The sequence below is a fragment of the Anser anser genome (genome assembly GCF_964211835.1).
Source record: "Anser anser genome assembly, chromosome: 2".
In the NCBI taxonomy this organism is placed as follows: domain Eukaryota; kingdom Metazoa; phylum Chordata; class Aves; order Anseriformes; family Anatidae; genus Anser; species Anser anser.
This window is the reverse complement of record NC_139721.1, coordinates 16,401,053-16,427,923: the sequence shown is the minus strand read 5'-3', so window position 1 is coordinate 16,427,923 and position 26,871 is coordinate 16,401,053. Positions and strand designations below refer to the sequence as shown.

Here is a 26,871-nt window from a genome sequence, read left to right as displayed (position 1 = left end):
AAATGCAAAAGCTTTCACTGAAATGTGAAAATGAAACCTTTAAATTGGAATAACAATTTTCTCAGCCAAGTGAAATTCCTCAGCAACTCAGGTGAGACAATACAGAAACTTCATGTGTTTCTTTTGACTTTGAAAAACATAAAAGTAAAACAGATACACAAGACCACCAGAAGGCACAGTACCATTGTAATCATGATACTCTGACTTTATAATACATATTCACAATTATTTTTTGGATAAGACACTTTATTAATGTCTGCAATTCATAGTGATGTTCCATGTTCTTTTTTTTTCTTTTTTTTTTTCTAATGAATGATCTTAGCATAATTACAAAGAATGGCGATGGTTGAGAAGTTCTTAGTGAATAATTTTACACCTTGTAGTGCAAGTACAAAGTGTCTGTATTTTATGTTAAGCAAAATTTAATCATAATCCAGGTCGTGCACAGTTCATATTGCGTATGCCTTTAATTCTCTATGCCTTTAATTCTCTATGTTTGAATTTCAGATATTCCTTCCATTGTTTTTCTTTTTTCCTTTTAAGATATCCACAGGCATATTTTAGGTAGTAAATGCTAATTTATGACAGAAACATATGGCTGATTTGTGCCTAAATATACAGTTAAAAAGTTGCATTTGCGTTTTTACTCTCTTATGTCTTTACTTGCTCTGTATACTCTACCAGGAAAAATTTTGACTTCTTCCAAATGATTATCAGAATTTATTCTTAAGCACAAGTCTTATAAAGATCCCTGTCACTTGTCTTGTTTATCTGACATGTTTCCTCTTAGCCTTTAAATATAGATTAATTTTATACTGTCTTGGTCTTACTATCTTGATTTTATTGAAATGTTATATTCAGCTATATCCATGCAATCTCATTGATGTATTTGGTCATGACTGTGTTTCTGAAATGAAACTATTACTATTATGCTATCACTGCATAAGAAACACAAATTTAGATAATCCTAAAATGCATATTTACCGATGTCTGAGTGATTCAGAGGGTTTATGTCAGGTGTTTAGATTATGAAAGCAGTTGGGTGGAGAGAGGTAACTTGGAAGAGTGACTCATTGTTCTAGCAAGACTGATCAGTGGAGTTTGCCCCAGTTAGCCAACAGAAATGGTAGCTGTGAGTCTGATTGCTTACTCTGACTGAGGTTTTTGCCAGAAGAATGTCTTTTCTCAACAGGATATAGCAAATGAAAAAATAAGGACAAAAAGGTCTGTTGGATTTCACCTGGGATAGCAAATACCTAAAGATGTGATAGTCAGAGGCAGTAAATCTGTATTGCTTTTACATGGCAGGGTTCTGGTAGTGAGGGAGCTGCAGGGGTGACCTCTGCGAGAACATATTTAAGAAAGGGTAAAAAATGTTGTGCAACAGCAACTGGGAGAGAGGAACGAGGAAATGCAGAGAACAACAACACTGCAGACACCAAACTCAGTGAAGAAGGGAGAAGGAGGTGCTCTGGGCACAGAGAAGATGTTCCTCCGTGGACCTTGGAGAGGCCCATGGTGGAATAGGCTGGTGTACTATGATGGAGCAGATAACCATGCTGCAGCCCATGGAGGAGCCCACATCTGAAGAGTTAGATGTGGCCTGAAGGAGGCTGCAGCCCATGGAGAGCCCCCACAGGAGGTGAGAGGGTCACGGATGTAGAAGAGGGTGGATAGGGTGGAGGGAAGGTGTTTTTAGTTCGCTTTTAGTTTACATTAGTCTAGTCTATTAGTAATAGGCAATAAATTATAATAATCTCCCTTATACTGAGTCTATGTTGCCTATGATGATCACCAGTGAGTGATCTTCATGTCCTTGTCTCAAGGCACAAGGTGTTTTTTTTTTAATTATTATTATTATTTTATTTATTTAAATGGTATTTTCTCCTCTGTTCAGTTGAGCAGGGAAAGTAAGAGAGCAGTGTGGTTTTGCCAAAGTACCTACTGGTGTGAATAGTAAAGGAATAGAAAGGCATGGATATATAGTAATATTTGGGGTATTTTTCTAGCACCAAATATTTCTCTTCCGGTCCCAAGTCCAGGACTAAATATATATTTGAGACAGTTAACTGTCAGAGCCAAAAACAATTATGTGCTTAGCCACACCAAAACTAATTCAGGAACAGTCATAAAGCTAGTCTATCTTTTGCTTGCGTCTTCGTTGTTTCTTGCTCAAGAGAGGGAATAGGAAGGAATATGTAGTTAAGAGACATATAAGAAGTGAAAGGTGGGCTTGATTTATGCCCATTTAGGCAAAGTTTCTCTAGACTGTAACGTTAATGAAGATAGACATACCTAATATGCTTTTTTAAATTTTTGTTAATATATATTTTTGGCAGGCTCAGAACTCTCAGGAGTTTAAATTTTTCTCTAAGCTGTATCTGAAGGTAGCAGCAGAACAGAAACATCTAAACATTTAGTGAATCTATTCATGTTTAAAAAAATATATTATCCTAGCTGCCTACAACTCTTGCTGTTCTCAAATGGTAATGCTGACTGAATTACAGACCTTTTTGATTAAAACATTAGTGTAAAGTTGAAATTCTTTTTTTTCCTGAGATCTAGGTATTTAGATTCCATTGACTTATTTTAGACACCTTAATCAGTTACTCAGGACCTCAACCATCAAACAATAAACACAGTGTGACGTCATATTTGATGTCAAATAAGTGTTATTAATTTAAATCTCTTATTGCCTGACCTGTGTGCCAAGCTGCAAGAATTTTCAGCTTGTCAGAACATGTTCCACATAAGACGTTGAACTGCATGACATTTCTATTAATTTCCAACACAGTACATCCTGCTTGTGTGCATTCCCTTATTATACAAATTTAAGGGTTGTTTTTCAATTATTTAAAGGACAGATGTGCAAACTAAGAATATGCATAAAAGTAACAGTCTTGTTTTCCAGTTTAACAGAGCTTCTGCTCTGCAGTCTAAAAAGCTCATCTTGCTAAGGTCATAGTTTGCCTTCTGTTGCCTCTCTCATCTCCCATCTTACTGTATGGTCAGGAATGTGTCACTTAACTCTTTTGTGCTTCATTGGCAGAGGGGAAAAAAAAAAACTGGAAAGCTTGGATTGAACTCTATAATAATTCTGTGCTTTCTGACTAAATGCTACCTAGTAATCTAATGAAGAATGTGAATGAAAAATTAGTATCTTTAATATCTTATTTGGCTTTTAGACATTTTCTAAGTTTTTTTTTTTTTTGTATGTGTTTTTATTTGGCTTCTAGACATTTGCTAGTGTCTTTTTGCTAACTTACTATTTCCATAATTCATCAATAAAGAATAGAAGAATATAATATATATATCACATATATATGTGCACACAATTATATATCATGTCATGTCGTGTCATGTCATGTCAATCAATTATATTATATATTATTATCATAGAGAGAGAGCCCAAGGCAATAACATGAAGCTGTCAGGGGACGGTCAGATTGGATATTAAGAACAGGTTCTTCACTGAGAGAGTGGTCTGGCACTGGAACAGATTCCCCTGGGAAATTGTCATGGCACCAAGGCTCACAGAGTTCAAGAAGCATTTAGGCAATGCTCTTAAAAATATGGTTTGATCACAATGATCCTTGTGTGTCCCTTCCAACTCGGGATATGCTGTGATTCTATGATAAAATTGAGAGAGATGTATGTAAAAGTGGACTTGAAACGAGGATAACAGGATGGACAAGAGGTTGATACAAGTACCGTTATTCCCTGCTTCTTGTGGGGATATACCTTAATATGCTTTACATGTGTTCTACATGTGATCAGTAAATCCAATCTTCTTCAGAAAATTCAGAGTTAATTCTGTGCATAAAACAATGGACAATGCATATGTGGAAATTCCATTGAGGATTTCTGGTAAACAATGGATTTACTGTGAGGACAGGCAATGGCTGTTTGGCTTAAAGACTAGATAGCCACGCTTTTGAGAACTCTGGATTTATATCAACACTTCTATGAGCTTCGGCTCTCACAGCATGGTACACACAGAAAATGTATTCAACCAGATTTCCAAGTTTTACTGCAGTTGTCACCAGATTTTTTGATATACACAGTTTTATTAGGGACAAGTGACCTCTTCTGGTCACTCAACTAAGAAAATCTCATTGTAAGACAGCTCTATATATAGCAGAGTGATGAATGTAAGAAAGGACATACAGAGAAAAATTATGAAGTTAGAAATTTAAAAAAATTTAAGAATGGTGTTTATCTAGTTAGGCACCAGCTTCTTGCATTTTTAAGTTTGTTCTTCTGTGATATAATTCTTTTCTCTACATTCTTCAGGACTGGACCTATATGTTTTGTGACTGGAAAATGGCCAGTAAAAATGTTTTGGTTGTCAGAGTATTTAATGTTTATATCATGATAAATATTAGTAAAAGCAGGTTAGAATAAGATGTGAAAATGGTCTTTAGATTCTCACATCAGGGGAAAGACAAGAAAAATGATTAATACTGTAAAGTAGGATTAAAGATTTCCTGTAGGACATGTGCACATAACAACGACACGCATTTATCTGAGGTCACTTTGGAACAAAAAGTGCTGTATTCTGCATATCATTTTTGACCATACACATTGCTTGCTATAAAAGAAGATTGAATTGATTTTTTTCAGGAATAACGTAACATAAACAGCCTTAAACTGAAGATCTGAATGTGTACAGAACAACTGAATTAAGAGGAAAAAAACCAAACATTTTTTTTTTTTTTAATAATTCTGGAACTACCTGTACTACAGTATCCAATCATTTGTTTAAAATCTTTGTAAATCTTTAAATAAAATACCAGTTTAATAGAGCTTGCTAAAAAAGTAGGTGAATTACACAGTCATCAGAAATGTGCATTAAAAATTTTACTTAATCAGCTAATTTATATTTGAAGCCTTAAGGTTGTTTTACACTTGGTAAATAATCAGAATCGACAGTATGGGACAAAACTGCTTCTAAGTTGATGATGATGGTTGGCAGTCTGAAGTATCAACCATTTACCTAACATAATGTCCAATTTCTGTTGCTTCCTGTAAAGACTCATATGCTTTATATCCTAGTGAGGAGAAGGTGTCAAGCCTTTCTTGCTTGTTGGAAATCAAGTGATTCTGCATAATTCACCTCCATATGGTTAAGCCACCTTCAAAACAAGGTAGGTTCATTCAAGCTGCCTACTTTCTGGTTCATCATTCTCCTGAACCAGGCTCAAGCATTGTCTAGGAGACTGAGATTTGGCATGAGATAAATCATGTTACTGAGAAATCTAACAATTAAATGGTATGAGTGTTTTTTCACCAGTCTTTGATGTAGTACATCACCTGGTTCTGTTTGTTTCATTAGTACAGATGTCACCTTGAAACTCCTTTTGAATCAAGGAAGAAATTAAGTACAATATTAGGTATTCAGTTATTCAGAACATGTAGCATAAAGCAAGACAGAATCATCTTAATGAACTGTAATCCAAATCTTTCTCCTTCTCCTTCTCCTTCTCCTTCTCCTTCTCCTTCTCCTTCTCCTTCTCCTTCTCCTTCTCCTTCTCCTTCTCCTTCTCCTTCTCCTTCTCCTTCTCCTTCTCCTTCTCCTTCTCCTTCTCCTTCTCCTTCTCCTTCTCCTTCTCCTTCTCCTTCTCCTTCTCCTTCTCCTTCTCCTTCTCCTTCTCCTTCTCCTTCTCCTTCTCCTTCTCCTTCTCCTCCTTCTCCTTCTCCTTCTCCTCCTTCTCCTTCTCCTTCTCCTCCTTCTTCTCCTTCTCCTCCTTCTCCTCCTTCTTCTCCTTCTCCTCCTTCTCCTCTTTCTCCTCCTTCTCCTCTTTCTCCTCCTTCTCCTCTTTCTCCTCCTTCTTCTCCTTCTCTTTCTCCTTCTTCTTCTTCTTCTTCTTCTTCTTCTTCTTCTTCTTCTTCTTCTTCTTCTTCTTCTTCTTCTTCTCCTTCTCCTTCTCCTTCTCCTTCTCCTTCTCCTTCTCCTTCTTCTTCTTCTTCTTCTTCTTCTTCTTCTTCTTCTTCTTCTTCTTCTTCTTCTTCTTCTTCTTCTCCTTCTTCTTCTTCTTCTCCTTCTTCTTCTTCTTCTTCTTCTTCTTCTTCTTCTTCTTCTTCTTCTTCTTCTTCTCCTTCTTCTTCTTCTTCTCCTTCTTCTTCTTCTTCTTCTTTTGTTTTTTCTTGTTTCTCAGAAGAACACTGTGGGCTTTCTTGTCTTACTTTTCTCTTTCAGTTTTCTCCATATTTCTCTTCCTGCTTTCCTGCTTTTTGCATTGCATTCCTCAGAGATATCTGGCTCTGTTACTTATAATGCCACATTCTGCTGAAAGCTTTTTTTTCTTTATACATAGTTTTTGACTAGCTTTGCACTCTGTTCCCTTTTGTCATTACGGCAATTGTTTCATCTATCCTATTTTACAAAGAAGTCTAATCACTTCTTAAATATATTTCCAGCAAAGGATAAATTGCATATTCTCCAGTTTCAAAGAGCCTTATGATTGCTTATAGCTCAGAGATATTCCTGCTGCTAGAAACCAAATTTTTTTTGTCATAATACATCGTTGAATATAGGCATCTCCTTTGCTTGATGTCTTTGAAAATTGCATTTCCTGCTGAGAGAAGTCACTCTTTTTACTACAAATTTCTTTTATGTGATGAATTTTGCTTAAAAGCATCCAAGAAGCAAGTGTTTAAAGGCAGAATACAATGAAAAATGAGAATTTCAACTGGCAACTTTCACTGATGTAAAAATAAAAATTAAATAAAATTAAAAAAATCTGTGGGACCACACATCCTGGAATATTAAAAAGACTTTATCAGGGAAAATGAGGTGTAAATCAGGGCTGCAGTTTTGCAGGAACATATAAGGAGACTAAAAAACAAACGAAAGCAACAAAAAATTATAAACAAATCATTTCCTTTCTTTTTTTTTTTTTTTTAAACTTGACTCAGAGTTGATGTGTAAAAAACTAGATTATCCAGGAGTATTCATTATATTCATTAAAGCACTTTCTCTAAGTCTGTAAGATTTGATGTTTGTCTTTTATAGTATAAAGAAAACCAAAGTTCTATAATTGTTTTTAAGACATTAGAAAATGTTATCAACAGACTAATCTACTGCAACAGCTATGTACAGAAAAAAGGATTATTACTAAGAAGAGTTTCTCAGAAAATGCAAACTATCCTGCTGCAAGGAACCATTAAGGAACAGGGGTACTGTGATGCAGCCCAGCACAGGTTCAAAGGCATTGTGATCTAAAGGACCTTGATCCACAAAATTCCAGATGGCAACATTTCACAAGTGTGTGGAAGATATTTGTCTGCATAAAAGTCCCTTAAAGAAAACTTAGGCTGCTTGGGAAGATTATTTGTTAACCTGTACTTCCCTCAATAATACCTGCCTTAGCTTGTGGACCCTATCAAAGGTCAGAAGGTGTACAACTGATGAATTAAGACATGTCAAGCATTTGGGCCAAAAACTAATGTCACATCCCAGAATAAGGCTTTCTTAACTAAAATTCAGGAAAAGAACGTATGTCCAGTGTTTTGAAAGGGTTAAGCTATTTCGTATTTCAAAAATTAGAACAGTATGAATCAAAACTAAGTTTATGAGAAGGTTTAAAAATAATAAATGAGTGGATTAATTAATTGATAATAACTCCTTTTATATGACCTCTCGTTTTGGAACTTCTCACTTATGTTTAAGTAATTATTTATCATCTTTTTTGAAGATAAGAGAACAACAAATTTATCTCACAAATTCTGTTTGAGCACTCAAAATGCAAATAATTAATAAAAAACTGCTATTATTTAAAGATGTTGGCCTAAAATAAAAAGAAGCCACAACACCCCCTTATAAAATCTCCAGTAGGAAAATACTTATATATTCAGTCTTATTAATGTTCACTGTACAATCTGCAGGAGTTGGAATAGTCCTTTGGAGTCTAAAAAAGCTTTCTTTAGATAAAAACATGGAAATTAAACTTATTTTCTGTGGGGGCCCAGAACTCTTAATTAATTTTCTGGTTCATCTAGGACATTAATATGTTTATAATTCTGGCAGTTGTGGATTAGTGAGAGTTAGATTCAACAAACTAGAGATTTAAAGCATTTGATGTTTCCGAACATCATCTTTGATGGTTGGACTATATGATCTTGGAGGTCTTTTCTAACCTTAATGATTCTATGATTAAAGTAAGAAATTAATAGATTTCCAGTACAATGTTTCCCCATAAAAACAAACAAACAAACAAATGAAAAAAACCACCTCATTTCATTCCTCTGAAATCTTTCTTTTAAAAATGGATTGATAGTGTTTGGCTTCCCTAAAATATTATATTCAGTGCAAGGTCAATAAACTCAAAGGTTGGATATTTATCCTTAGATTCAGAACTGCAGTTTGCTTTGTGGGGTTGACTGCAATTTGTCACCTACAACATTTCTCAGCTATATTCTAACTGGAATTTACTTTTAGGAGGTTATGTAGCTGGTCTTGTATGACAGCACTTTCTCAATCTACTGCAGAGAAAATGGAGGTTTTCACTGATGAATGGTCTTTGCATAAGCAGATAACATTTTTATTTATTATTTACATTTAAAAAGTAGATGTTATAGAAATAGTATATATTGATTAGTGAAAGATATTTAATACAAAATGTTGGAGAGGATATTCTCAACTCTTTTAGCCTTTTCCAGATAGAGTTGATGACACCTCTTCCCTAGGACAGCAGCAGTCTAGCCATGCACCAACAGCAGCTGGTAGAACTTGGACATATTTACTTTCATTTGCCATTCCCCTCTGAGAGACATCCAGGTGCTTTTTTTCCAAGTGTTTTCTCTGTTAATCTTAACTTACATAGACATTCTGGTACAAGTATTAAAAAGAGATAATTTTTTTTTTAAAAAAAGAAGTTTCGCGTCTTCACAAATTAAAGTGACATTTCACACATACAAAAACTAACCCATTTTGTTTTCAAACAGTTGTGAAGATGTTTATTCCAGGTGGCTCTATGTAGGTGCTGTTGACATTAATATACTTAGTGATAAAGCTCAATTTTTGAAGTTAGTAACTGATATCTCACAAAGCAGTAACTAGCTACCTTTCTTCATTTGAACAAAACCATTTAAAATGATATTTTAATTGACTGAGAATTAGAAAATGTATAAATTACCAGAAGGTAAGTTAAAAAAATGTATTGATAAGATGCATTTACAAAACATTTTAATGGAAGTTCATTATTTATTTTGGGTGAGCAATTGGCTGATGGGCAGGGCTCAAAGGATTGTGGTAAATGGGGCCACATCTGGCTGGCAGATGGTCACTAGTGGGGTCCGTCAAAGCTCCATTTTAGGGCCAGTCCTCTTCAATGTTTTTATAAATGATTTGGATGTAGGACTAGAAGGTGTTTTGAGCAAATTTGCTGATGACACCAAACTTGGAGGAGTTGTGGACTCGGATGAGGGTGGAAAGGCCTTGCAGAGAGATCTGGACAGACTGGAGAACTGGGCAATCACCAACCATATGAAGTTTAACAAAAGCAAGTGCCGGGTCCTGCACCTGGGATGGGGCAACCCTGGCTATACGTACAGACTGGGCGACGAGACGCTGGAGAGCAGCCCCACAGACAGGGATCTGGGGGTTGTGGTTGACAGCAAGTTGAATATGAGCCAGCAGTGTGCCCTGGCAGCCAGGAGGGCCAACCGTATCCTGGGATACATCAAGCACGGCATTGCTAATCAGTCGAGGGAAGCGATTGTCCCGCTCTACTCTGCGCTGGTGCGGCCTCACCTCGAGTACTCTGTGCAGTTCTGGGCACCACAGTACAAAAAGGACACTAAACTGTTGGAGAGTGTCCAGAGGAGGGCGACGAAGATGGTGAAGGGCCTAGAGGGGAAGACATATGAGGAGTGGCTGAGGTCACTTGGCCTGTTCAGCCTGGAAAAGAGGAGGCTGAGGGGAGACCTCATCGCAGTCAACAACTTCCTCACGAGAGGCAGTGGAGAGGAAGGTGACCTATTCTCCGCTATCACCAGTGATAGGACCCATGGGAACGGTGTTAAGCTGAGGCAGGGGAAGTTTAGGCTAGACATCAGGAAGAGGTTCTTCACCAAGAGAGTGGTCGCACACTGAAACAGGCTCCCCAGGAACATACTCACTGCACCAAGCCTGTCTGAATTTAAGAAGAGATTGGACTGTGCACTTAGTCACATGGTCTAAACTTTTGGGCAGACCTGTGCGGAGACAGGAGTTGGACTTGATTATCCTTATGGGTCCCTTCCAACTCGGGATATTCTATGATTCTATGATTCTATGATATTCTATGATTATTTTAACAATAATGAAATATAGTTTAAATTATTATTAAAAGTTATCCAAAATCTAGAGTTTTAATGAAAGTTGTATAAAATGTTAACATTTGGAAGACAATCTAGTCATACTCCTTGTCTATTTGACAGTGATGAAAGTAAATTAATCAATTAAAAATATATGAAAAACTTTTTTTTTTTTAACCTAATAAAGATTACTGAAATTTTTAAAATTAACTTTTGTCAAAGTATTTGAATATCATGCATCATCTTTAGTTGAATGATAGTCTTATTTGGCATGTTTTCATGTATATAACAACAGACAGTATTGGGATGAGAAAACCAATTAGCTATTAATTAAAATTCATGAATCAGCTCTTAATGTGGTTACTTAAAAAAAGATGACATCTCATTATATTTTTGGCCAAACAAGGGGATTTCATATTCTAAATTTTAAATTTATCCTACCTAATGCTCATATTTTGTTCTGACGGAAAATTTATGCTATTCTTGAATGGGTCAGACCTCCATTTAGGGAAAGTGATTTATTTCTTTCTTAGGGTGAACAGCGTGGCTTTCAGTGATGCAAGTTGAAATGGCATCTAGGAAAACAGTAATCAAAATGTGTCTGACATTTTTGCTGTAAGAAAAATCTTGAGTTCTGTCCGTTTTTGTACAGGCATTATTTTTCTTCATAAATATGCCATCAGTCTGGGAAACAATGGCATTTATCAGTTTTCAGTTAATATGAAAAATTGTTTGTTGTTACATATATAATTATTGATTAAATTAATTAAATTTCCCCTCATCTATTATGTTCATTTTTTTCTTCATATTTTATAAAATAAATTCTTAACCTGGTAGGCCTCACACAGTGAACCCCAGATATGGAAATGTTGCTGTTATAAATTAGTATTGGTAGAAATCATTCCCGACACATCGTGGGTAAGGTAGATCGAATTTCAATTTATTTGAGCAATTCAGCAAGCAGCGATAAGTAAAACAGCGCTGGGCGGCCGGGGAGTCTCCTGCTCCGCCAACGGCGTGCACCTAAGCCCGCCAGAGTCTCGATTTATATATAGCCTAGTAGTTCCGGGTTTAGTGGCACATCCTGGTGTCTTCTTACGACTGCGAGGCCTGTTGCTAGGGGGTCTTCGTCAGTCCTCTGGTGGTCGTGGGGATGAAGATCGTCATCTTCCTCTGCGTTGGGGTCATGACTTTGCTGCTGATATGTGTGTTCTCATGCGAGGGGGAATGCCATTTTGCCCTTTTTTGGAGCTGTTTTCTACTGCAATTGTTAACTTAACAGTAAATTCCTAAACTTGTTTTTTTTCCTTCAACAGGATATTGGGGGTATAAGCAGTTAACCGTTGAAAAGCTTCCCATCAGCAATATTTAATGAACAAACAAGGCTTTACCCATTACAGTTGCCAGACATGAAGCTAATAGGAGAGAAGTGGGATAGGGCTGGGCACGCGATGAAGAGCAGGCCATCACCTGCCCAGGGATGGAATGGCAAAAGGAATAGATCCAGTCTGAGAACCAATATCTTACAATGAGGTAAGAAATACTAGAAATATGGACTTCAGGTATTTTTTTCTATTTTTTTAGAAATAACAGCTATATAGAAATAATAGAAATAATAAAAATAAATTATAAATTGTTTTATTTTTTTTATAAAAAATAAAAAATTATAGAAATAATAGCTATAGCTAATAGAAATAGCTATTTTTTTTCTATTACCCAGACTTTTTCAACTAAAGCTAACTCAACTACCTGTACAGTATGGCAATTGTTAAATTTATTTCAAAAGTTTTTTTTGCCCTTATTTGACTGTTTCCTTTTCAAGCATTTATAGAAATTATCCTAAAATATACGTATCTTTCATTTATTTATTTATTTATGTATTTATTTATTTATTTTTAAAGTTAGTTTGTCTGCCACCATGGAGTAAATCAATCAAAAGAACCAGTGAATGCCAATACTTTTAAAAAAGCAGGGAAACATCAGTGAATCATCCCATAGGAATTAGAAAGGACTACTCTAAAATGGTGACATGGCCCATGGCCCATCTGAAGTCCCTATACACCAATGCATGCAGTTTTGAACACTCAGACAAACAAAAATTTGTAACAACGTCATCTTGTGGTATGAGCAGAGTGACAGGAAATAGAGTCATAGAATCATGGAATATCCTGAGGTGGAAGGCACCCACAAAGATCAGAGTCCAGCTCCTGGTTTCAGACAGGGACACCCAAAAATCAAAAAATTTTTCTGAAAACATTGTCCAAATGCTTCCTGAACTCCAGCAGGCCTGGTTCCATGACCACTTCTGAGTTGAGCCTGTTCCAGTGCCTGACCACCCTCTAGTGAAGAACCTTTTCCTAACATCCAGCCTGAACCTCATATGCAGCTTGCCATCAACCAGAACCCCCAGATCCCTTTCTGTGGAGCTGCTCTCGTCCCTCTCATCCCCCAGTTTAAACAGGGTTTCCCCTTCCCAGGTGCAGAATTGTTAGACTTGCTCTTGTTAGAATTCATGTTGTTGGTGATTGCCCAGCACTCTAATTTGTCAAGATCTCTCTGCAAGGCCTCTCTAACCTCAAGGAAGTCAACCACTCCTTCCAACTCAGTGTCATCTGCAAACTTAGTATATCTTCAAGTCCTTCATCCAATTCAGGATGAAAATTTTAAAGAGATCTGTCCCTAAAACGGAGCCCTGCAGAACCCCACTAGTGACTGAAATGTTTTACTCTTCTCTGTTGGCAAATAATCAAGATTCTTATCTTTGCAAAACAAGTGGCGACAGTCTACTAAGAGTTATTGTCCTCTAGTTATAGTACTTAGATGACTGTGCTATATTCTTGAAATATATATTTTTACAGTTTTTTCGTAATTTTGTAGGACTACCAGATTTAGATTTCACAGTGGTTTCAAAAATAGCTTTTGCAATTTCTCCAACAAGGATTCCTTGTAACTTTATATATCACTATATTAAAGAGAAAAAAAAAAAAAAAAACAGGAAAAATGTAGAAGTAGTCACTATATCAGACAGAAATTGAGGGTAAGTGATGTGATCCTTAATGGAAAAAAGTCCAATGCTGTTTTTTTTATCAGAATAACTGTCTTTTACAACAAGTAGTAAATAGGTTTCTCTACTCACAATACAATCACCTTCCTTCTTCCTTAGTGTCCAAAGAGGAAAACATGTGATGGTAGTGCTGAGTTAGTAAGACTGCCTAAATATTGGAAGTGGTAATTTCTTCTAAACTCTCTTTATGACTGACTCTGTCTTATGAGACTTCTCTCAGCTCTGAGGGACATAACACAGAGAAGATATGGAGTCTCTAGAGTACTGGGAAAAGCCCCACATCTAATTCTGAACAAAAATTAAATCTCAAAGCTCTTAGAAATATGTTCTTACTGTCAAAAAAATTGGAAAAATTTATCAAACTATCTGAGGAATTATGTTGGCTTAGATAATGGCAAGAAGATCTGGTGCTCAGAACTAAAATATCTTTCTAATGGCGCAGAACATTGACAGATGAGTCTTCAGTAATGGTCATTTTTGGCCTCAGACACCTAACAATATTTCTCCTTTGCAGTTCTTTTATCATTTTTATCACAGAAGCCGTGCCTATGTTTCACTCACTCTTGAATTTGTTGCGTTGGTTTGGGAGGGCATAATTTATCTGTATCAAAAACATACAACCTAGTTTACATTATACATGCAACTCATATTGTGCAATGAGTAACAAAGACATTTTTGTTGATAGCCATTTTTTTAATTAAAAGTAAAAAGCGATTTTCACAACTTAAAAGGATATCAGACATAATAAAACTTGGTCTTTTTCTAGGACAAAGGAAGAAGAATGAGAAACATGATGGACTTTGAATAACACCTCAATGGTAATGCTATGTAATTGCTTTCCATCCCTTCCATCAGCAGTGAAGCTTAAAAACATTGATCAAAGATGATGACTAACACATAACACTTAAGCTGCAGTACATTGTTATAGTTCTTCACCCTCATAATAATTGCAGCATGAGCCAGCATAAAGATGAATATTTTTTCTTAAATGGTATTTCAATCCAGACAGATAGGATGAGTCTGACAGGAATGAGCTGTATTAGAACATGAGTATCAATAGATCTATCATGGCCAGTTGACTGAAATGGATGAAAATACTCTGAAGATTTTATATTACTACGCAATGTATTACTCACTGTCAAACTCCTGCTCTGCAGAGAAGCCATCTAAAGCCTCAATTGACAGATTGCAAACTGAAGCTATTTGAAATTAAATGTATTAACTAATGACATAATGTGCTTAATACCTTACCTTAATTTGTCATTAAAAATATTGAATTTGAATGGTGCTATTGAATACAACTTAGAATCATAGAATCATAGAATATCTTGAGTTGGAAGGGACCCAAAAGGATCATTGAGTCTAATTCCTGGCTCCGCACAGGACCACCCAAAAATCAAGACACATGTCTGAAAGCACTGTCCAAATGCTTCTTGAACTCCAGCAGGCTTAGTGCTGTGACCACTTTCCTGCGGAGCCTGTTCAAGTGCCAGATCACCTTCGCAATGAAGATCTTTTCCACATCCAGCCTGAACCTTTCCTGTCACAGATTCATGCGATTCCCTCTTTCCTGTCCTGTCCTGTCCTGTCCTTTCCTCCCCTCTCCTCTTCCCTGCCCTTCCCTCCTCTTCCCTCTTCATCCAAAATATACTGAAATAATATTGGTTTACCTTTACTGAACTGAAGTATGAGCAATGTCATCTATTTTTCTTTATTTTTTTTTCTGAAAGCTGGAATTTATTTCAATTATTTTATATATAGATTAGATGATTAATATAATATTTTATTTCTCAGATTTAAAAAGACAAAATGGTTGGTGATATGTTACACTTCTGAAGCACTGGGAATCACAAGAAAACTCTTTTGGGACAGAACCCTTCAAACGTGGTCTGGAGTCTTTTCCTTTCATTCACATCTGTATCAGGTCAGATAGCAAACAACCCATCAGACTGGTCAATTTCTAGCTTAACAGAAAATGAGTTCATTAAATTCTTAGTGGTCAGATATTTCTGCCCTTAATAGTAGGTTCACAGCCTTGTTCATATTGTTAGCAAAAAGAGCAAGAAATCTATAGTCTGTGAACCACAGAATCTCTGGACTCTGAATAATATAATCACAAAATGGGCTGCGATTCAAATGTTGTATCACAGGAAGTCTTTTGCTTAACTTGTTACCCATGAAGTCTTTAGAAAATTGGTTGAGCTTACAACTGGAAAATTTACAATGAATAGCAAAACTACACTGAGTAATAATAGACATATATATATGAATTTTACTTTTTTTTTTTTTGGATGGATTTGATATACTGACTGCAAAGTGATTTAGAGGTAAGCTGATATGTAAAAAAAATAAAAATAGAGAAAATCAATAAACACTGAGAATATTTGTAATTATAACCAGATAAAGATGTTTTCTCTTTGACGATCTCTGAAAATCATGACCAAATAAATCTAACATTTTAGTCAGAAGATATCTGTTCTGATGTAACTTGCTGTTTTGAGATGTGTTATGGACTCAGAGGAGAATACATGGTCAGAACAGAAATCATCTGAATTATTTGTATAGTTAGTGCACTCACTTCATCTCTGCTTAAGTAAAATATATTTAATCTGTTATAATAAAAAATATATATATTTCTGAGTCCAACTCCAGGGTCCCCAATCAGACCACTTGTCTAAGAGGTGTCCAAATGCTTCTTGAATTCCAGCAGGTTCAGGGCCTTGACCACTGCCCTGGGGAGCCTGTTCCAGTGCCCAACCACCCTCTCAGTGGAGAAGATTTTCCTGATACCCAGCCTGAAATTCTTGTTTTTCATTAAAGGAAAGAAAAAGACTTTGAAGTTCTTGTTTTGAAAAGAAACTCTTGTTTTGTTTTGTTCTGTTCTTTTTTCCTGATGTAACATAGGATTTATTTTTTTAGTATGTTGAAAAATAGTTTTGCACCTCATTGTGGTGGTTTTACTCAGGTGGGCAGCAAAGCTCCACCACAGCTGCTCTCTCACTCCCCTTCCTCAAAGGGAAAGGGGGAGGAAACACAATGCAAAGAGCTCAAGGGTTGAGATAAGGATGGGGAGATCACTCAAAATTGTGATGGGCAAAACAGACTCAGAGTAAGGAGATAGTAAGATTTATTGACTATTACTAAGAAGCTAGAGAAGTGAGAAACAAAGGAAATAAACCAAAACGCCTTCCCCCCATCCACCCTCTTCCAACTCCTCCTCCAGAGGGGCACAGGGGAACGGGGGAATGAGGATTTCAGTCAGTCTATAGTACTTTGTCTCTGCCGCTCCTTCATGGTCACTCTCTTCCCCTGCTCCAAAGTGGGGTCCCTCCCACAGGATGCTGTCCTTCCTGAACTGATCCTGCATGGGCTTCCCCCAGGCAGCAGCTCTTCAAGAACAGCTCCAAATATGGGTCTGTACCACAGGGTCCATCCCTCAGGAGCAAACGGCTCCAACATGGGTCTCCCATGGGCAGCAGCTCCTGCCAGGTCACCTACTCCTGCATTGGCTTCTCTCCATGGGCTGCAGGTCCAGCCTGGAATCTGCTCCGGCAGGGGTTCTCCATAGGCTGCAACCTCCGTCAGTGCGGGTCCACCTGCTCCACTGTGGTCTCCTTCACAGGCTGCAGCGTGGAACCCTGCTCCACCGTGGTACACCATGGGCTGCAGGGGGACAACCTGCTTCACCAATTCTAAACAGAATGAAAAGCACTTCAGTGAAACAAACAGCAACAGCTCAAACACATTAGTACCTACTTTTAGTTTTCTTGTACCTCATAACATTGTAAAAACCTAAGTGTATAATGGGTTGTTTGCCAAAATAATAGATGAAAAAAAAAATAGATAAAATGAGTAAGGTGCATTTTGAAGCAGATACTCCCATTTCCTTTCTTTGGAAAAAAAAAAAAAATATATATATATATATATATTCATATTTCTGCCCTCTTAAAATTAGCTTAATTCAATTTAAATACTTCATTTGTTATTAAAAACAAACAACAACAAAAAAACTATGCTTCCTTTTTTTTTTTTTTAAGTTTAGGAAATTTCAGTTCATTAGGTAAATTCAATTTAGGTAAATTTGACAATGAAGACTTCATTTTGAAATTAAGACATGGCATATTACACTTCAAAATAGTGAAAAGGAATATTTCTGGAAGGCCATATATCTCCATTACAGTACTGCTATCATCATTTGTTGTGAGGATGTACAAATAGTTTAATTCTTCCCAGAAGAGTATCTTCATGCAAAAAGACAAAAAGTTATTTTCACTTTCTCATAAGTAAATAGTGTAGTAAACACTTTGTGTTTTTTGTTTGTATAGTAAACCTTCTTTGCTGCAACAGTACTTTCAAGCTTACATCCAATCTGCCATTCCCACTTCTGGAACTGGGTTACAAGTCAGTCAGGATTTTTAGCTGGAGCTTCCTTCACATTTTCTTTAACACTGTCTCCCAAAACAACAAAAGTCTAAAGTTTTAAAGTCTATATTTTATTTGAACATAAAGTAGAACAATTTGTTTTCTAAATAGAGAAACCCAGTCAGGAAGTGAGAATAAATTAGTTTTTAAATGGCTCTCCCTTCCTTCTCCACAAGGTGTGTGCCTCAGGTCTCACTGTCAGAGTGGTATCTTACTGAATTCTTAAATGGAAACATCAGTCTCTCAAATTTTTGAGTACAGGGACATCTGTCTATGGCTGCCTATGGGGTTGGAAGAAATTACCAGAATCAATGTCTTGTCAAACTTGCATCAGTCAGCAGAACCAAGAATACAGCTAGTGGGAAAGCTCCTCCTGAACACTGGAGTGATTTAAGGCATCTCTGAAGGAAAAGAAAATTTTATGTTGCATGTAGAGAGGGTACATTTATTGCCTTTTTTTTTTTTTTTTCAATCACATGTATCAGCTTGCATATTTCTAAGTGGAATTTCACCTACCTGTCCATATTTATAATGTCATTATTGTAGATCTCATTAGTAAATCAATATTTGCCAATACTCACAGAGAGCTTTCATTGTACATAAAGTGTCAAACTGATAGTGATATTGCAAAGATATGATTGGAGTGATAACTATTGAGAGAATGATTGAGCACTGATATTGGTGTTACTATAACCTCATCTTTACTCTTTCTTTTTCATAATCTGGGATTGTGGCGTAAAGACCACATGGACACCAGGGTTCTTTCAGGATCAGTAACTGCTACTACTTTACTGATGACATAGCTTCTACTCAACTCTCATATTGAGGACAGGCTACCTTCTTATACCATTCGCTCTGCATCAGTATTTTTCCACTAACTATTCATTGGTCAGACAACTTTGCACAGCAAATGCAAACACCCAGTAACTTCCACGTCTTAATGGCTGGAGAACAAGCAATCCGAGACAGCAAGGCTTCTCCTGAATCACCCTTCTTTGTTCCTTCTAAACTCTTTATATTCCTCATGGCCTCATCGTTAAGAGTCCGATGTTATCACCAACCATGGGGCTTGTCGATCCCCATGGCCACACTCCCACATGGGATTAAAAATTAGAATATTTTCTAATATTCTCCACACTATACAAAGATCACAGAATCACAGAATCATCTAGGTTGGAAGAGACCTCCAAGATCATCTAGTCCAACCTCTGCCCTAACACTAACAAGTCCTCCACCAAACCATATCACTCAGGGCTACATCTAAACGTCTTTTAAAGACCTCCAGGGATGGCGACTCAACCACCTCCCTGGGCAGCCCATTCCAATGCCTAACAACCCTTTCGGTAAAGAAGTTCTTCCTAACATCCAACCTAAACCTCCCCTGGTGCAACTTTAGACCATTCCCCCTCGTCCTGTCACCAGGCACGTGGGAGAACAGACCAATCCCCACCTCTCTACAGCCTCCTTTAAGGTACCTATAGAGAGCGATAAGGTCACCCCTGAGCCTCCTCTTCTCCAGGCTAAACAACCCCAGCTCCCTCAGCCGCTCCTTGTAAGACTTGTTCTCCAGACCCCTCACCAGCTTTGTTGCCCTTCTCTGGACTCTCTCGAGCACCTCCATGTCCTTCTTGTAGCGAGGGGCCCAAAACTGAACACAGTACTCGAGGTGCGGCCTCACCAGAGCCGAGTACAGGGGGACAATCACCTCCCTAGCCCTGCTGGCCACACTGCTTCTTATGCAGGCCAGGATGCTGTTGGCCTTCTTGGCCACCTGAGCACACTGCTGGCTCATATTCAGCCGACTATCAACAAGTATTCCCAGGTCCTTCTCCGCCAGGCAGCTTTCCAGCCACTCATCTCCCAGCCTGTAGCTCTGCTTGGGGTTGTTACGCCCCAGATGCAGGACCCGGCACTTGGCCTTGTTGAACTTCATGCAGTTGACCTCAGCCCATCGCTCCAGCCTATCCAGATCCTCCTGCAGAGCCTTCCTACCCTCAAGCAGATCAACACACGCACCTAACTTGGTGTCGTCTGCAAACTTACTGAGGGTGCACTCAATGCCCTCATCCAGATCATTGATAAAGATATTGAAGAGGACTGGCCCCAGTACTGAGCCCTGGGGGACTCCACTAGTGACCGGCCTCCAACCAGATTTGACTCCATTCACCACAACTCTTTGGGCCCGGCTATCCAGCCAGTTTTTAACCCAACAAAGCGTACGCCAGTCCAAGCCATGAGCAGCCAGTTTTTTGAGGAGAATGTTGTGGGAAACGGTATCAAAAGCCTTACTGAAGTCAAGGTAGACCACATCCACAGCCTTTCCCTCATCCACTAAACGTGTCACTTGGTCATAGAAGGAGATCAGGTTCGTCAAGCAGGTCCTGCCTTTCATAAACCCATGCTGACTGGGCCTGATCGGCTGGTTGCCATGTAAGTGCTGTGTGATGACACTCAAGATAATCTGCTCCATGAGCTTCCCTGGCACTGAGGTCAAACTAACAGGCCTATAGTTCCCCGGGTCTACCCTCCGGCCCTTCTTGTAGATGGGTGTCACATTTGCTAGCCACCAGTCGACTGGGACCTCCCCTGATAGCCAGGACTGCTGATACATGATGGAAAGCAGCTTGGCCAGCTCCTCCACCAGTTTTCTCAGTACCCTTGGGTGGATCCCATCTGGCCCCATTGACTTGCGTATATCCAAGTGCTGTAGCAGGTCGCCAACCATTTCCTCGTGGATAGTGAGGGCCACATCCTGCTCCCCATCCCCTTCCACCAGCTCAGGGTACTAGATATCCAGAGAACAACTGGTTTTGTCACTAAAGACTGAGGCAAAGAAGGCATTAAGCACCTCAACCTTTTCCTCATCTTTTGTAATTAAGTTTCCCCCCGCATCCAGTAAAGGATGGAGATTCTCCTTATTCCTCCTTTTTGTGTTGTTATATTTGTAAAAACATTTTTTTGTTATCTTTAACGGCAGTAGCCAGATTGAGCTCCAGATGAGCTTTGGCCTTTCTAATTCACTGGATACAGTTCTTCCCAAACTGATCTTACGTGGGCTTCCCACAGGTAGCCACTCTTCAAAAACTGATCCACGTATAGGTCCATACCAGGGGGTCCATCCTTCAGGAGAAAACTTCTCCAACATGGGTCCCCCACCTGGGGGCAACTCCTGCCAGATAACCTGCTCCTGCATGGGTTTCTCTCCACTGGCTGCAGCGTGGAAATCTGCTCCACCATAATATCCCATGGGCTGCAGGGGGACAGCCTATTTCACCAAGGGCCTCTCCACAGGCCACAGAGGAACTTCTCCATGCCTGGAGCACCTCCTTCTTCAGTAACGTTGGTGTCTTCAGGGCTGTTTCCTCACTCCCCACTCTCCCATTTTTTTCTCCTTTATCTTAAATATGCTCTCACAGAGGCACAAACTACATTGCTTATTGGCTTGGCTCTGGCCAGCAACGATTGGTCCCTTTGGAGCTGGCTGAAACTGACCCTTATCTAACATGGAGCAGCCTCTGGATTGTTCTCAGAGAGGCCACCCTTGCAGCCCCTCACTACCAAAACCTTGCAAACCCAATACACATGCCTGTCAGCATTCAAGAGGCACTTGGATAATGCTCTCAATAATATGCTTTAACATTTGGTTAGCCCTTAAGTGGTTGGGCAGTAGGATTTGATCATCTTTCTAGGTCTGTTCCAAATGAACTATCCTATCCTACCCTATTCCTTTCATGAAATTCATAAACATTTTATTTACTCCATGTACCAGAAAATTAATAAAAGTACCAACAGAATCACTCATGTCATCGCTATTACTAGTGACTTGATACCGCTCTGAGACAGCTCTCAGTGTCCATGTCCATTTGTACACAATTTTGTATCTTTTGAGGAACACCATTACACACTTCATATAAAGTTCTCATACACATTACTTTCATTTATCTATTTATTTATTTATTTTTACTTTAGCCATGAACACAGTAAGTATTGTAATGGAAGTTTTGTATTTTTTCAGTGGTACTTTTTAAGAAATCTATTTTTTTCAGTGGTACTTTTTAAGAAATCTATTTATTTAGTGTAAATACAGTTTGGTATAATATTTTCCACTAAGAGCATTTTTTGAGATTGCAGTTAATTCTATTCCACTTAGAGGAATGTTAGTTATCCACCAAACCAACAGCAGTCTTAGTTATCTTGTGACCTGTCCCTGAAAAAGAGACAGGTCATGTAGTGTTTTTATTATTATTATTATTATTATTATTATTATTATTATAGACTGTGTTAATAATAGGTACACTTTTTTTTCTTTTTTAATACTTCCTATTGTCTTCTCATCTGGGATTTAAGGTATATTTTCAGCCGTATAAATCTGCAACTTTCTCATCTGTATTTTTTAACTGAAATTATTTTTCTTCTCATTTTTTTCCTTTAATTTCTTTAACTGAAATTCAGTAACATGAAATTCAATAACATGAAATTCATCCACAAAGAACTGTTGACTGTGAGAAAAACAAACAAACAAACAAACAAACAAAAACATGAAAAAGATGTATACAGTGCCACATCTGACAACAATAGATTCTTTCTTTCTTCTCTTAGAATAACATCATGTACCTTGGTTGCAAAGTTTTTCTTTTTGTATTTTTACCTTTCTTTTTCCTTTCTTTATTTTATTTTATATTTTTTTTTAATATTTCAGAAATATATTGGTGATATATGTTTGTACTACTACTTTTTCTGTGAGTTTGAAAAAAAGCTTGTAATAAATGATTGTTATTAGCAATCTAAAACCTGAATATTAGATATACCAAACAACCAAAGTTTTTGTTGTAACTAAGAAGAATAGTGTTTTCTAAACACTTCTGAGAATCATACTATAAATTTTTTCTGTACAAGTGTCTGGGCAAAGGTTTGCAGCAGTGCAGACACTTTCAGTGTTGTGAGCCTAAGAGTGTTGTCTTTGAATAACAAAATGTTGCAAATTAAATGGTATTTTTCTAGATGGATACTGTAAGTGTTATACACATCTATGAATACAGCACAGTGATGACTCGTCTGAGCACTAGTGACTCAATTTTTTTAAAGTTAGATTGAATGGTTTCACTGATCTAGATTTTTAATGTTTGGTTTGCCTGGTCAGATATGACTAAAACAAGCAATGCTTCCTTTTACTCTCCATTGCCATCACCTTGACTGTCTGTCATATTTAAATTTAAAAATGGAAATTAAATGATGCCTAGTTCATGTGCAATGCATTTCGATAACATAATTTTTGAAGCAGGACAGACATATTTATTTGCTCCCTTATTTAAAGCTTCATTAGTAAATTGGATCAAATCAGTCTGGATCAAGTCAGTAAAGAACTCATGTTTGACTATTAAAACTAGCATTCACTATTAAAATACAATACACCTTTTCTTTCCCAAATTTGCCCAAGTTTCCTCTCCTTAATTACTACAGAAGTGTTTATTTGATGCCTTAAAAGGTTGTTCCTAATTTTTAGTATCATCATTTTATCTTGCTGAAAACTAGAACTTCTTTTTTGGTAACTTTGATAAAGTTATCACTGTCAGAGTTTGATGTGTTTGATAAAAGCATTTGTTAGTTAACACTTATGAAAGTTATTTTCTCCCTATTATATTGTACTCTGGCAGATTTTCTCCCACACCTCCAAGCCTACAGAACAAATAGACAGAATTTTTAGAATTTATTGAAACATAACTTTTCAAGTAACAAAACACTTCATACTGACATTTTCATTTTAACTATTATATATATATTCTAAATAGTAGTACTGAAGTACTATATTTTTTTCATCTTATCTGTACAAAATGTTTTGACCTTATCAAACAAAAAGGTTTTACAAGTCAAAATGTAATACTTTGTTGTTGTTATTGTTGTTTCACAAAAGTACTGACATTTCATATTTTGGTTCCAGTCTAGGGTGCAAAAATGAGCAGTTTCATCCAGCCCCACCAAGACCTTGGCTTAATATTTATTTTAATTAATATGTCTTCTTGAGTAATATTTTAATAAACTCCTTGACATCTAATGAGTTGCGTAACATAAAACTCATACATCACTTTCTTACCTTATAAGCATTCTCTCTTTGCTGCCTTTGTAATTTCAATCATTAAGGAGAAAAATTGCTATTTATATTTTACATAAACTCTCAGCTGTAGAGTTAATTTTTCCTTTAATTAGGAAAAAAAAAAAAAAAAAGGACACTGACATCACTGTCACTGCTCAGTTTGAGCAATAGTTCAGATATTTCTTATAGTTGTATTTTCTCACATATTTGTCCTCCACGGGGAGTTTGTAATGTTCCACATAAACAGCTTACTCAAACAAGGAAATCTCTGCTCTTCTATCTAGAGCTTTGGCTGCTTCTCAGCCCTTTTCTTTCTTAATATTCTCCCTTAATATTCTAATATTTCTTCAGTGCTAATTTCCAGTAATTTTTCTAAACTCACTCTCAAACTCATGCAAGTTGATTATTTGGTCCTCTCCCTTCTTAAACATATCTGGATTTGCTTTTCACTACACTATGTCTCAAGAGTAAATCAGAGTGATTAGCTTTTGTCCTACTGCGCTAATTGCTGCATCGATCTTTCAAATTTATGTGAAGAAAACAAAAAGACAGAGAAAATGTGGAATATTAAAAAGAAAAAAAAAGGAAAAATGGAAAAAAGGAAACTCAGCAGGTCATTTCTCACCATCTAACCTCATTCAAACTCAGTATTTCTTTATGTGAATGACATACTAGATGTCTTTTTTGTTGTTTCTAAAAGTGAACACTGTTTTCAGTTAAAAAAAAAAAAAAAAGAAACATATTTATATGGTAACCAATGAGCAGAAGTATTCTGTAATGAAGTTTAAATTACTAACTTCTACCAATACAAATAAAGGGAATAAATTTAAACCTCTACAACAGAAGACTTTCAGGACTTTTTCTTTAGTACCTTTTATTCTGTACGGCTGTTTTACACCAATGTCACACAATTTAAAAGTGATAGCAGGTACTTCTTGTTTAATCATAGAATCATCAAGGTTGGAAAAGACCTTTGTGGCATAACAACCACACAAACACGAGGGTTCTTTAAGGATGGATAACTTCTAGTTCTTTATTGAGGGCATAACTTCCACTCTCCTTACTGAGGAAAATAACTTCAACTAACTTTACTGAGGACAGGCTCTTCTTTTATGAGGAAAGGCTGACAGACCTGCGTCTGTTCAGTCTGGAGAAAAGAAGACTGAGAGGGGGTCTAATTAATGTTTATAAATACCTGAAGCGTGGGAGACAGAGGGATTTGCCAATCTCTTTTCAATGGTTTGTGAGGACAGGACAAGGGGTAATGGCCACAAGATAGAGCACAGGAAGTTCTGCACCAACATGGGAAAGAACTTCTTCATGGTGAGGGTGACGGAGCACTGGAACAGGCTGCCCAGGGAGGTTGCGGAGTTTCCTTCTCTGGAGATATTCAAGGCCCGTCTGGACGCCTACCTGGGCAGCCTGCTCTAAGGAAACTGCTTTGGCAGGGGGGTTGGACCCAATGATCTCTCGAGGTCCCTTCCAACCTCTACAATTCTGTGATTCTTATACCATTCACTCTATAGCAGTACTTTTCCACTAACTATTCATTGGTTAACAACTTTGCCCAGCAAATGCAAACACCCAGTAACTTCCACGTCTTAATGGCTGGAGAACAACCAGTCAGCAAGGCTTCTCCTGAATCACCCTTCTTTGTTCCTTCTAAACTCTTTATATTCCTCATGGCCTCATCGTTGAGTCCAATGCTATCACCAACCATAGGGCTTGTTGACCACCATGGCAATACTCCCACAGACCTTCAAGATCATCTGGTCTAACCATCACCCTACTACCAATGCCACCCACTAAACCATGTTCTTAAGCACCACATCAAACTTTTCCTTAAACACCCCCATAGATGGTGACTCCACCACTTCCCTGGGCAATCCATTCCAATGCCTGACTACTCTTTCTGAGAAGAAATGTCTCCTAGTTTCCAACCTAAACCTCCCCTCGTGCAAATTGAGGCCTTTCCCTCTAGTCATATCACTAGTTATCTGTGAGAAGAGGCTGACCCCCAGCCCCACACAACTTTCTTTCAGGTAGTTGTAGAGAGCAATAAGGTCTCCCCTGAGCCTCCTCTTCTCCAGACTAAACAACCCCAGTTCCCTCAGCCACTCCTCATAGGACTTGTGTTCCAGGCCCTTCACCAGCTGCGTAGCCCTTATCTGGACAGGTTTGAGAACCTCAATGTGCTTCTTGCACTGAAGGCCCCAAAACTGAACACAGTACTCCAGATGCAGCCTCACCAGAGGAGATAATCACCTCTCTGGTCCCGCTGGTTACACTGTTCCTGATACAAACCAGGATGCTGTTGGACTTCTTAGCCACCCAGGCACACTGCCGGCTCATGTTCAGGCAAGCATCAGTCAGCACCCCCATATCATTTTCCTCTGCTCAGATTTCTAGGCACTCTCCTGCAGGTCTGTAGCACTGCATGGGGTTGTTGTGGCCAAAGTGCAGGACTCGGCAGTTGTCAATGTTGATCCTCATCCCATTGGCCTCTGCCCATCAAACCATCCTGTCCAGATCCCTCTGCAGGGCTTTCCTACCCTCCGGCAGATCAACACTTCCCCCCGACTTGGTGTCATCTGCAACTTACTAAGGATTCAATCAATTCCCTCATCCAAGTCATTATTAAAGATATTAAAAAGGATGAGCCCCAACACCGACTCCTGGGGAACACCACTGGTGACTGGTCACCGGCTGGATTTCATTCTGTTCACCACTACTCTCTGGACCCAGCTGTCCAGACAGATTTTAACCCAGCAAAGAGTGCACCTGTCCAAGCCATAGGATGCCAGCTTCTCCAGAAGAACACTATGGGGGACCACGTCAAAGGCCTTTCTGAAATCTAGGTAGACTACATCAACAGCCTTTTCCTCATACACCAGACTTGTCACCCAGTCATAGAAGGAGATGAGGTTGGTCAGGCAGGACTTGCCTTTCATGAACCCATGCTGACTGGGCCTGATCCCATGTTTGTTCGGCATAT

At 38.0% G+C, this 26,871-nt stretch overlaps 1 protein-coding gene across 1 annotated transcript in view; it reads right to left on the bottom strand.

Annotated features, from left to right (window-relative positions):
* CSMD3 (CUB and Sushi multiple domains 3) overlaps positions 1–26,871 on the bottom strand; it is a 1,012,063-nt gene that overhangs the window by 805,861 nt on the left and 179,331 nt on the right. The gene's annotated exons all lie outside the window — the stretch shown is intronic.